The sequence below is a fragment of the Paroedura picta genome, chromosome 8, assembly GCF_049243985.1.
Source record: "Paroedura picta isolate Pp20150507F chromosome 8, Ppicta_v3.0, whole genome shotgun sequence".
Lineage (NCBI taxonomy): Eukaryota > Metazoa > Chordata > Lepidosauria > Squamata > Gekkonidae > Paroedura > Paroedura picta.
In genome coordinates this window covers 51,373,410-51,386,404 of record NC_135376.1, presented here as the reverse complement: position 1 = coordinate 51,386,404, position 12,995 = coordinate 51,373,410, and the positions used below count along the sequence as shown (strand labels likewise).

General features: G+C 41.1%; 2 protein-coding genes across 7 annotated transcripts in view; one reads left to right on the top strand and one right to left on the bottom strand.

The window, feature by feature from the left end:
• The window catches only part of TECTB (tectorin beta), a 53,472-nt gene extending 44,141 nt beyond the window's left edge, over positions 1-9,331 (bottom strand). For both annotated transcript variants that reach the window (XM_077349735.1, XM_077349738.1), the window contains exon 1: positions 9,186-9,331. The gene's annotated coding sequence lies outside the window, so the exon portion shown is untranslated. The remainder of the gene's footprint in view (positions 1-9,185) is intronic.
• Positions 9,332-12,308: 2,977 nt separating this feature from the next.
• The window catches only part of GPAM (glycerol-3-phosphate acyltransferase, mitochondrial), a 35,554-nt gene continuing 34,867 nt past the window's right edge, over positions 12,309-12,995 (top strand). Inside the window, exon 1 of one of the 5 annotated variants that reach the window (XM_077349715.1) lies at positions 12,309-12,623. The gene's annotated coding sequence lies outside the window, so the exon portion shown is untranslated. Of the gene's footprint in view, positions 12,624-12,662; positions 12,991-12,995 lie in introns of those variants that run through there. The other 4 variants (XM_077349714.1, XM_077349711.1, XM_077349712.1 and 1 more) reach the window with 4 other exon arrangements.

The following is a 12,995-nucleotide window of genomic DNA, read 5'->3' as shown; positions in this document are numbered from 1 at the left end:
GTATGCGTTAGGGTTATGGTATTTTTATGCAGTTGAGTGCAAGATTAAAAAGGAAACAGCGAGAAAAGGAGAAAAAATTATTAGGTGAAATGAGAAAAATTGAAAAAGAAATTAAAGCAGATCCCTTTAATGATGAGTTAAGGCAAATTCAGAAAGATCTTCAAAGGCAATTCTCTATGTTAATGGCTTCTGATATGAAGAAAAAAATGAAATTTATTAAAAGAAACGTTGAATCCGCTAACAAACCAAGTAGATTTGTTGTTGTTGTTAGGTGCGAAGTCGTGTCCGACCCATCGCGACCCCATGGACAATGATCCTCCAGGCCTTCCTGTCCTCTACCATTCCCCGGAGTCCATTTAAGTTTGCACCTACTGCTTCAGTGACTCCATCCAGCCACCTCATTCTCTGTCGTCCCCTTCTTCTTTTGCCCTCGATCGCTCCCAGCATTAGGCTCTTCTCCAGGGAGTCCTTCCGTCTCATGAGGTGGCCAAAGTATTTGAGTTTCATCTTCAGGATCTGGCCTTCTAAGGAGCAGTCAGGGATGATCTCCTCTAGGGCTGACTGGTTTGTTCACCTTGCAGTCCAAGGGACTTGCAAGAGTCTTCTCCAGCATCAGAGTTCAAAAGCCTCAATTCTTTGACGCTCGGCCTTCCTTATGGTCCAACTTTCGCAGCCATACATTGCAACTGGGAAGACCATAGCCTTGACTAAACGCACTTTTGTTGGCAGGGTGATGTCTCTGCTTTTTAGGATGCTGTCTAGATTTGCCATAGCTTTCCTCCCCAGGAGCAAGCGTCTTTTAATTTCTTTGCTGCAGTCCCCATCTGCAGTGATCTTGGAGCCCAGGAAAATAAAATCTGTCACTATCTCCATTTCTTCCCCTTCTATTTGCCAGGAATTGAGAGGGCCGGATGCCATGATCTTTGTTTTCTTGATGTTGAGTTTCAAGCCAACTTTGGCACTCTCCTCCTTCACCCGCATCAACAGGCTCTTTAGTTCCTCTTCACTTTCTGCCATTAGAGTGGTATCATCTGCATATCCGAGGTTGATATTTCTCCCTGCAATCTTGATCCCAATTTGTGACTCCTCTAATCCCGCCTTTCTCATGATATGCTCCGCATACAAGTTAAATAGGCAAGGCGACAGTATACAGCCTTGCCGAACTCCTTTCTCAATTTTGAACTAATCAGTGATTCCATGTTCAATTCTCATTGTTGATTCTTGACCTGCATACAAGTTTTTCAAGAGACAAATAAGATTCTCTGGTATTCCCATCTCTTTAAGAACTTGCCACAGTTTGTTGTGCTCCACACAATCAAAGGCTTTAGCATAGTCAATGAAGCAGAAGTAGATGTTCTTCTGGAACTCCCTAGTTTTCTCCATGATCCAGCATATGTTGGCAATTTGATCTCTAGTTCCTCTGCCTCCTTGAAATCCTGCCTGTACTTTTGGAAGTTCTTGGTGCACATATTGTTGGAGCCTAGCTTGTAAATTTTTGAGCATAACTTTGCTAGCATGAGAAATGAGTGCAATGGTGCGGTAGTTTGAACATTCTTTGGCATTGCCCTTCTTTGGGATTGGAATGTAAACTGACCTTTTCAAATCCTGTGGCCATCGATGAGTTTTCCAAATTTGCTGGCATATTGAGTGTAGCACTTTTACTGCGTCTTTTAAGATTTTGAATAGTTCAACTGGAATGCTTTTACCACCAGCAGCTTTATTGTTTCTCAGACTTCCTAAGGCCCATTTGACTTCACATTCCAGGATGTCTGGCTCCAGGTCAGTAACTACCCCATTGTGGTTATCAGGGATGTTAAGCTCCCTCTTGTATAGTTCTTCTGTATAATTGTGCCACCTTTTTAAAATCTCTTCTACCTCACAAGTAGATGGCTAGCTATTAAACTGGGACAAGAAAAGCAAAAAGAATAATAATAAAACTAAAAGATGGACAAGCAGTATTAGCATGAGGGAACAATATTCAAGAAAGATTTGTACAATTATTTTAAAATTTGTATAGGGATCAAAAGATAGATGAAAAAAATAATGAAGGTTATTCAAGTCAACACAATGTAATGTCCATTACAGATGAGCAAAGAAGACTTTTAAATGGATCTATTACAGTAGATGAGATTATAGAGTGTGTAAGAAGAAGTAAACTGAATAAAGTTCCTGGAACTGATGGGATCTCAAATACATCTTTTATAAAACATGCATAGATGAATTACTACTGCCCTTGCATATCACTATGAATGACATATTGGGAGGAATTGAAGTTCCTGCTTCATGGAAACAGTCATATATAACTCTAATTCCCAAAGAGGAATAGGATGTATTGGATGTTAAAAGCTACAGACCTATTGCTTTGCTAAATAATTATTATAAAATCTTCTCAGATATATTGGCACAAAGGCTGAAAAATGTTTTAAAAGACTATATTAAAAAAGAACAATCAGGTTTCTTCCTAAAAAGACAAATTAAAGATAATATAAGAATTGTAATAAATGTAATAGAATATTTGAACTTACATATAGACAAACCTGCAGCCTTAATCTTCTTAGATATAGAAAAGGTGTTTGACAATGTTAATTGGAAGTTCATGCAAAAATACTTAGAAAAGATGGGATTAGGAGAGAAATTTATGAAAGGTATAAGAATAATATATTCGGAACAAGTAACAAATATTAAGATCAATGGACAGTTTTCACAGATGTGTCATGTACAAAAAGGTACACGTCAGGGATGCCCTCTTTCACCATTACTATTTAATTTGGTTTTGGAAATATTAAGGAATAAAATAAGTGAAGATAATGAGGTTAAGGGGATAAAAATTAAGGGAGAAGAATTTCAGATTAGGGCGTTTACAGATGATATAGTTCTGTTATTAAAAGATCCAATATCATCCTCTCAGAAAGTTTTGTCAATATTTCAGAAGTTTAGCTAAGTATCAGGGCTTAAGATAAATAATCAGAAATCTAAAATTTTGGCACTTAATATGCAAAAGAAGGATCCTCTGAGAAACCATTTAGAGATTAGCAAAAGGAACTGTCAAATTTTATATCGCAGAGAAGAAAACCAAGGATAAAGTAATAAATTTGTTTGATAGCTAAGAAAGAGGGGAATTGAACTTGTCAAATTTAGAATTGTATTATCATGCTGCAAGTTTTGTTTGGATCAAGGACTGGTTAACATTAAGAAATAATTATATTTTGAAGTTAGGTCATGATTTAAAATTTGGTTGGCATGCATACCTTTAGTTTGGGAAAGCAGGAACACACCAAACATTTAAAAATTGTTGTATAAGGCAGGCACTGTTGAGATTTTGGTCTAAATATAAGAACCAGTTGTGGCCAAAAAATCCATACTGGGTGTGGCCACATGAGGAATTATATGGTAGGGAAAAATGGCACTCAAAGGAGTATCTAAAATATAAATATCTGTTTATAAGGTAAATAAGGTTTATAAGGTATCTGTTTATAAGGTAAATAAGGTTTATAAGGTATCTGTTTATAAAGTAAATGAGAGTATTACTATTGGTTATGTGGAATAAATTAGTTAAGACAAGGAAGGAATGTATCTTTATCAAAAAGAAGATAATAAAATGTATTCTAAAGACATTAGATGTAAATATGTATTTCATTAACATATTAATTTTAATTAAGAATATATATTATAATTATGAATGGTTAATGAAAGATTTAATTATGAAATTTTGATCTCTAATAATATCTTTATGCATGTAGTATTAGAAAACTAAAGAACCTGATTTGTAGATGGTCGGAGGCCTTTTCTAAATGTATGTTGTTGTTTTTCCTTGTGTTCTTTGTTTTTTTGTCATTGGATGTTTTTGGTTACTGGGGGAGGTGTCTTTATTAATATTTATTATTGGGGGTTATTTTAAGGGGTGTTGTTTGTAATGTTTCACAGGTTTTGTGTCTTTTTTGTGGTTGTGCAAAACTTTCAATTTAAATTTTTTTTTAAAAAAACATATCTTTCAGAGCTTTTCTATGCATCTTATCTTGCAAAATATGCATTAGAATCACGATCTTTAATGACTGAGTTCTTGGAGTTACCCATAGACACTAGCCATAACAAAGAAGTTGGAGTTACCGATAGACACTAGCCATAACAAAGTGATTGCTTATGCATCAGTCCTCCCCTAGGCACAGACACAAAACATCAAAGGTAATTCGCATTCTTCTCTATGGGTTTTTTTGCCTTTACCATCACATGTTAAAAATATAAATTTGATATGATGGCATCTCCTGAATAAGGTTCCAAGGTGCCCAGAAACATAGTGATAGCCAGTTTAGAAGCCCACGATGCTCTATATATTCCATTGACTGGCATGGACATGGCTGCCTGCAACAATGATGAACAGCACTTCTTGTCTATTTCCTCCCTTTGAGCAATCTTTACCCCCTCTAAACCATGTAGGGAAAGGAGAAAGGGCAAACAAGTGGAAGAGGTGGCAACACTGCTACCTACAGGTCTTGTTACCCAAATTAGTTCCCATGTCAAGCTGTTGATCATACAGCACTCTTCACATGAAGAACTTGAACACAAGTTTTAGGGCAAAACATAAATCCTTGACAAGGTGAAAGACAGAAGAAAGAGAAGTACTTCACCAGCAAGTAACTTTTAATATGCCAATGAGATACAGAACAAAAACCAGCAAATCAAAATAAAGCAACAAGACAGAGACAATGAACTATTCAACTGTGATAGTGTAATAGGAATTTACATATGACAGTCTAATGCACCATTCATATTTGTACAAACCTAGTGTGGTTACATGGCTTCTAGCCTCATGCTTAATTATTCCAAATTATGTTCCTCCCACATGACTAATCCAAAGCAAACCAACCAAGACAGAACAAATAGAGGGGTTGCCAAAAAGGATTTGGTAGAATGAATGGGAAAGTTTTAGGGTAGCAAGGAAGAAGTCAGGGAGATGGATATGATGGAGAAGAATTCTCTGGCAGCAGGGTAGTCCAGAAAAGAATGGGAGTTGGAAGAGCTATGGAAGTGCAAGTGGGTAGAAAGACAAGGATGGTTGAATTCAAGAAGGATAGCAAGACGGGCAAAAGAAAAACATGCCCTGCCTGTCTTGGAGTCCAGTGACCTCATACTTGGGTGCTGAAAAAAGATTCTGGTGGGAAACAAACTACAAAAATCTATAGGACTTTCAATGCTCTTCTTATGGTCTTATGGGAGCCTGGTTATGTGCCAAATTTAGTACTGAATTATGATCCATGACCCAAAGTGCAAGACATAGCTCATTTGTGGATATTGGCTATATTCAGACTGGTACAAATTTATAATCCAGAAATTTGATGGGGAGGTCTCAATCTGACCTGACATAGGACAGTTCAGACTTACTATGGTTAAAGGGAATTCCTGAAGATGTACAGGAGATGGGCCTGGTTGCAGATGACTGATTTTGGATGGGTGAAGGTGTGACTAATATCTGCTGACAGTGCCCAGGGACTGACTGATCGCCTTTCCTAGGGTTATTAGTCAATCAACAGGGAAGTCACCAGAGCAATTTTAGGAGCAATAGTTATTGTCCACTTGGGGCATTGCTTAGGGTCATGGGTGTAAGATCTCTGGAAGATCGACAAGCCTTGATTAATATTCTCCCTTCTGTTTATGGAGCCAGGTGGCTCCATAAACAGCTGTCAAATGATTTGAGGAATAAAAAAGAGGCATTTAAGAGATGGAAGGAAGGCCTAATTACCAAGGATGAGTATAAACAAATAACCAATAATTGTAGGGACAGTGTTATGAAAGCTAAAGCTTAATATGAGCTTAGGTTTAGGCTAGAAAGAAATGCAAAATATAGCAAACAACGCTTCTTTAGTTATATTTCAAGTAAGAAAAAGAGTAGGGAACATAGTAGGACCACTGTGAGGACAAGAATGTGAAGTTATAACAGATGATGAAGAGAGGGCTGAACTGTTTAACTCCTATTTCTCCTCAGTCTTCACTTGTGAGGAAAATAGTGCTAAATGTGGAAAAAATGTAACACAACAGGGGAGATGGGAATGGTGGCCTAGGATCACTGTTGGGGCAGCCCACAAATACCTAGTTTCTTTAAATGAAATAAAGTCTTCTGGGCCAAAGCTTCAGTCCAATGATACCTTTAAGATGAAGAAAAGTTTATTCTGGGTATAGGATTTTGTGTGCATATACACTTCTTGATAAGGAGCGGCTTACATTTGTTTGCATTAAAATGGCAAATATAAAAAATGCAGACAGAATCCCCCATCCCCCGGTTTATAGTTCATTGCTAGCACAATCCTAAAGTCAATCTGTATAATGTGGAGATAAAGTTAATATAGCTTGGATATCTGCTAGTGTACACCCCACTGGTGCTCCACTGGTGCGCAAGCCAGCACCAGTGTACTTGTATCAATATACAGATTAGAAATGAGAAACATCAACAGCCTGCTGGAATAAAAATGGGAGCATTTTTCTAACCTGTTTCCTCTTCACTTCAACAACTTAGGATATTGGTTAAGCCTGATGCCAATTACATTTCTCTTACGCAAACTCCAGATAGATGAGAGGGTAGAGCTACTTATAATGGTTTCTTGGCACACAAAACCTAAAAGGGTACTTTGCACAGATATACGACTAGCATTATTACAACATACAGCTAACATTGCTCTACTCAGAACCTTTACAAATAATCCACTTCAGGATATGAACACCAAAGAGGAACCTCTGTTCCTCCAACTGGAGTTGCAAGGGCAATGTACCATACACAGTGGTAAGTATATGAGAAGAATTTCTAAATATCTTCTCTACTCCTTGAACATGCAACTATTTTGTGTTTGTTAACAATCCTTTTTTCCTCAACAGTTACTAACAATGTCTGCCACAATGGGGCACCAGATAATTATGGACAGCGCAAAAAGTGAACCCCTTTGAAGAAATGCTGTTAGCACATCATCATGATGTTTTGTAACATTAGGATACTATAACCTCACATCCAAGCAAGGCAGATACGGAGCTGAACTATATTTCTAATTACTCTAACCATTATAGCTGTTGATCAAATACTCATAACCTTGCGCCTTGCACAAGAAAAGCGTAGTCAAATGGTACAAACAAAAGCTGCAGATAAAGTACTGCAGAAAGGCCTGCAGTATGTAAGGAGTGGGTTTCAGTCCTGCTTTCTCTTCCTGTTTTGCTGCTAGCCAAAAGTGGATTTATTCACAGCTCCACACTCCATGGGATTTCACCTCCTTCACATTAGTTTATCACAAGTGCATTTCCCCCAGTGAACTTACAGGGTATGTGTGTGTGTGGGCGGGGGGGGGGGAGTTACGATAAGAATGTCTTCTGGAAATATTATGTTGTGTACTCGCTTGCTGATTTAATTTTATTTAATCATAGAATCATAGAGTTGGAAGGGGCCATACAGGCCATCTAGTCCAACCCCCTGCTCAACGCAGGATTAGCCCTAAGCATCCTAAAGCATCCAAGAAAAGTGTGTATCCAACCTTTGCTTGAAGACTTCCAGTGAGGGGGAGCTCACCACCTCCTTAGGCAGCCTATTCCACTGCTGAACTACTCTGATTGTGAAAAACGTTTTCCTGATATCTAGCCTATATTGTTGTACTTGAAGTTTAAACCCATTACTGCATGTCCTCTCCTCTGCAGCCAGCAGAAACAGCATCCTGTCCTCCTCCAAGTGACAACCTTTCAAATACTTAAAGAGGGCTATCATGTCCCCTCTCAACCTCCTTTTCTCCAGGCTGAACATTCCCAAGTCCCTCAACCTATCTTCATAGGGCTTGGTCCCTTGGCCCCAGATCATCTTCGTCGCTCTCCTCTGTACCCTTTCAATTTTATCGATTTACATTACTTACAGTATGCTTTTCTCATTGAAACTCCAGGTGAATTTCATAGAAAAAGTCAATACAATCAACTAAGTGGGACATCCAACCTCCCACACCCATGTAATATGTAGATATCTGGAAAACCAGAGGTGAGACACAAAGGCAAAAATTACATGGTAGGATCCTACTTACAGCAACAGACAAAACCAACTATATACAACCCAATTCTGCATGGCAGGAGCAACATCAGACCGCTGCCAGTGTAGTGCTTTATGCTATGCATCTTTCTGTGTCCCCATAGGAGACACATTTCAGCACCAGATCTGCTCTGGCATTGAAATATGTGTTGCCCCCCCCCCCCCCCGGAAACACAGTGGTGGTTGGATAGGTTCAGCTGCGCGGGGGGGGGGGCAGCAATCCCACCTTACTGCAAAATTTTAAAAATGCTCTGGTCCGCCTTATGGCGTAGCAAAATGCCATGAAGCCAACTGAAGCATTTTTTAGCTCCCCCCCCCCCGGCCGCAATAGGACAGAGAGGAGCCAGGCTCTTTCCTGTGCACACTGGTGTGCCACAGGACAGGCCCTGTTGGCCCTTCTGCAGGCTAAGGGAATGCAGATTCTCTCACATTCCTTAGTAGTCCACAGTCCCCAACCAGTCTTTTCTGAGCTATATTATTATAATGCATCCCTAACCTATACAAAAAGCCCTCTTTTAATTTTTTTATTATTTTTATTATAATCTTGGGCCCTCCAATTGTAGGTCCGGTGGCAAGGGACCAATTGCGAGCCGCACTGTGTGCGGATCGCAATTGGTCCCTTGCTGCCGGACTGACTAATTGGGAGGCGCCTCCCGTTCCGCCTCCCTCCGAGTTCCCACGCAGACGGCCGACCGCCGCCATTACCTACCACACTTCCAAGAGCGCTGCTCGCTGCCGCCAGCCAGAACACATTGCCCCCCGGCCCAGCCAGCCAACAGTGGCCGCCAAAGCTTCGCGACCGCCGCCGACGCGCTCCACCAACAAACACCAGTTGTGATGCCCTGGCCTTGACCATGGAGGAAAGAGGCTATCTATTGAAGGGCAGTTCCTTGGATACTGGTGTCAACAGGTGGCAAGCAAGAAACTCATGATCTACCATGCCATACTCTGCCAAGAGACTGAGCAGTACCAGCAGTGCTGACCCATCTTGATCCAATGCCACCAGAGGTCATCCATTAGGGGATTGAACCTGCAACCTTCTGCATTCTAAACAGATGATCTACCACTGAGCCATACACTATTAGAGAAACCTTGCAGGATCAGTTTAAAATCTCCCCTGAGCAGCCTTCCATTTGCTTACCTGGAAGTAGGCTTGATTGGACTTACTTCTGCAGTAGTATGGTTAGGATTGGCCATTGATATGCTGAAGAGTAAAGAAGAAATCCTATCCAGTTAGCACCCATAGCAGCAGCCTGTGGAGATCTCCCTCACAAACTCTGCTCTGAGCCACCACCTGCAGAAGTGAGGTGTAGCATTTCCTGTGGTGGCACTTTACCTGTGGAATACTCATGCTTCACTTGCTCTCTTTTAGCTGCCATCCCTAAACATTTATTTTTAACCAGCATACTAACTAATGTTTAATTGTTTTTATTCCTTCTAGACTGAGAACTCTTACAGGAACCACTTTAGGCTGATAAACATTTTATACTGGTTTTGTTTGGCATTTTAAATAGTTTATTAATATTTTAGGATTTTGTCTTGTTTTACTTTGTGAAATCAAAGATGCTAGGGATTGAACCTGAGACCTTCTGCATGTATAGCCACTTCCACTGAGCCACAACACCAACTACCTTAGTGATATGCTGGTGCAGCACCCTGGTGCTGCTATCATTCACAGTATTTCTGTGGTCTCCCACCAGAACACTGCTTTGTGTCTTTGGGAGCAGGGGCAGGCCGAAGGGTACTGTGTAGTTAACTGGCTCCCTAAACTGTTCAAGCCTGGGAATGTCCTGCAGAACTGCTGTAAAGTCACACCGTCAAAACCTACCTCATAGGTGCCCCTGCAACAGAAAGATCCCTTCCCACATACACATGCACAAATACAGTCCTGCCACATGCCTTGAAGTAGCACAGAATGCTGACTATAGCTGCAGCCAGTCACACTAATCCCCAGTGGCAGCCAGCCCCCCTTCAAATCACAGCTTCCCCATACTGCATAAACCTGAGCTAAGACATTGACAGCTGGCCACCACCTTGGTCCTTAGGATCGGGCTGTCCTTCAGTAATATCTTCTGTTAGTACAGATCTCATTCAAATAAGAAATTCATAAAAGCATCTAGAATAGTCCAAATGACCCCTATTTCTATGTGATTATAGAAGAAATTATAATACCTGAAGGTCTACCTCTAAATACACAATGTTCTTTTCTAAAAAAACAAAAAAAATGAGTGTGGGTTTAACAAATGCTGTATTTATTTTTAGGAAACAATTTCTCTAAGGGGAAAAGGCATGTTGCAGAACTATTACTACTTTATGGCCTTATCAGTCCACATAGTGGTTCATTGCAAAATGTCCCCAACATATTATATACAAAGAAGCAATAACATTGATGTTGGAGCTTTCCAATGCCAAATTGCATAGGCTGAATTGTTTGTATTATTTAAGGTCAAACTTGGTCACAGGAAACAAAAAGGCCTTTGTTGAATGACTCCATTCACTTGCCCTTGCTGTAGGGATTGATGTTTCTGAACTTCTGTTACAATTCCCTGAAAAATTACATTGTACTGTTTCGCAAACATTTGTTTGTTCCTTCCTGTAAAAGCAAATTTAGTGGGAATTATGAGAAACGTTTTGAGAAAATAGTTTGTAATCTTATGGACTATGATAGAAAATGTTTTAAAAATAATACGGAGGAGAATGTGTATATGAGCATGGGAGAGATTGCAACTCCAATAAATTTTAGTTTAAAAAAACATAAATCTCTGTGGTAACTTCATAATTTAGAACACTTTAGCAGCTTTTACAAGCTTCTTTGTGAGACTTTTGTAATAGAAAATAATAAAATGATTCCTTTAATTATCTTAGAAATCATCCGTCTTGAAAAAAAAATTCCCTCATTCCTAAATGATTGGCAGCTTGCTCCAAAACTGAAGTACCTCTTTTGTACACTGAAAATACACTCCATTTAAAACACAGATGAAGAGGAAACTTGCTTCTATTGAAAGAAATGGCAAGAATCCCATTTACTTCTAACAGAAGCAGAATACTGCTTTTGTTTAATGGCATAAAAACAATGTTGGCTGATTAAAACAAAAAGAAATCATGCAGTCCTTCAAAACCAAGCATTAGGGGAAACTCTAAAGCTGTTTTTATTCCCCTAATTCCATAGCAACAACTCAGAGAAACAGAGCTCTGAATTAAAAAAATGAATTCAGCACACAGTGGCTGCTTGTCCAAAGCTTTTATTATATTTCATCTTTTTAAGTAACCATTTCCCACAATCATTATCTTCAAAGGAAATCAATTCTCTCACGAAAAAGGCTTCTCGTATGCCTCCCTAAAAGGCAGGAAAACAGAATGTCAACCAGAAAGAGAGTGAAAAAAATTATATCCACATATTCTTTTGAGAACTGTCCTGAATAAGCTCTCTCTCTCTCTCTCTCTGTAAAGTACTACCAGATTGCTGATTTATAGTGATTGGTGACCTAATACAGTTTTCAAGGCAAATCAATGATTAAGCAGAGGTGGTTTGTCATTGCTTTCCTCTGCAAAACAAAAAATTAGTCCAATAACACCTTTAAGACCAACAAAGATTTATTCAAGATGTGAGCTTTCATGTGCATGCGCACTTCCTCAGACAAGAACCAACCCTGCTTAGCTTTTGAGTTCTGAGAAAATTGGGCTACACTAAACCATTCCACATCTTGCACAGAACAGGACATTTTTGTGTTAGCTAGCACTAGGCAGCAAATCTGCCATTCAGATATTGTTTTCCTCAAAATGACTGGGGTTGTAGAGCAGGCTGCACCTTTACAGCACTTCACACAAAACTTTTCCAGTGGTATTTGAGTAGGATTGCCAGCTTCAGGTTGAGAAATATCTGATAATTTTGGGTTTGGACTCTGAGAAGGGCAAGATTTGGAAGGGATCTCAATGGGGTAGAATACCAACGCAGCCCCCCACCCCGGTGATCTTCTCTCCTGAAGATCAACTGTAATCATGGGAGGTCTCCAACCACCACTTGGAGGTTGGCAACCCTATAATTTGAAACACAGCATGGAAAAGGGGTTGAACTAATTCCGGAGAGACGCCAAATTTCTGCCGGCTCAGAAAGAAAGTGGCCTCTAGGCCAGTCATGATCTCCTGAAAACCAGAGGGTAAAGTCTGAACTTCTTGAAGAAAGGGGGGGGGGGGATAAAATCAAATGTTTATCTGGGATCTGCACACACAGCTGCTGAACCGAGGCCTGACGTTTTTCGCGTTGGCAGCACGGGACAAGTTTGGAAACATTAATGCAAATTGCGCAGTACACTCCGCAGCGCACCACCACAAGGAGCGGGTCGCGAGTAGAGAAACAGCATGCTGCGTCACGTGGGACCACGGTGAGGCGTGGCTCCCGAGCAATCTCGTGCGCGGACTGTGCACGTGGAACCCGCCCCAGGATCTTCTGCAATCCAGGAGGATTCTGACATCGATGTGAGGAAAGGTTATTTGAATGGGAGCAGCCTGAACCCCACTAGTGCGTGGAGCTGCGCCGCGAGGTTGAAGACGCTTGAGCGACCCAGGGTCACGTCGCCGTGTGAGTGTCGGGGTGTGTGTGTGTGTGTGTAGCTGCCAGGGTGGACGAGGAGGCTCTTTCGAGCCGGCCGGGCGCTGCTTGTGCCGGGTCGGCGTGTGCTGCGCTCCATGGCGACGGGCGCTCAGGAAATCGCGTCAGGGCCGGCATCCGCCTGCTCTTGTTGGTGCAGCGCGAGTCAGTCAGTCCCCTCGCCCGGCTGCACTGCCTCCTCCGTCGTCTTCCCAGTGCGGGGGGCCGGCGGCAGGTGCGAGTTTGTGCAGCCTGCCTGGCCGCCGCTGACTCCTGGAAAGTAGCGAGGCGGGACGGCGGTTGGAGGACGCGTTGAAGGGCGGCTCAAGCAAGGGATGGAGCTTCCCCCCCTCTGGCTGTATG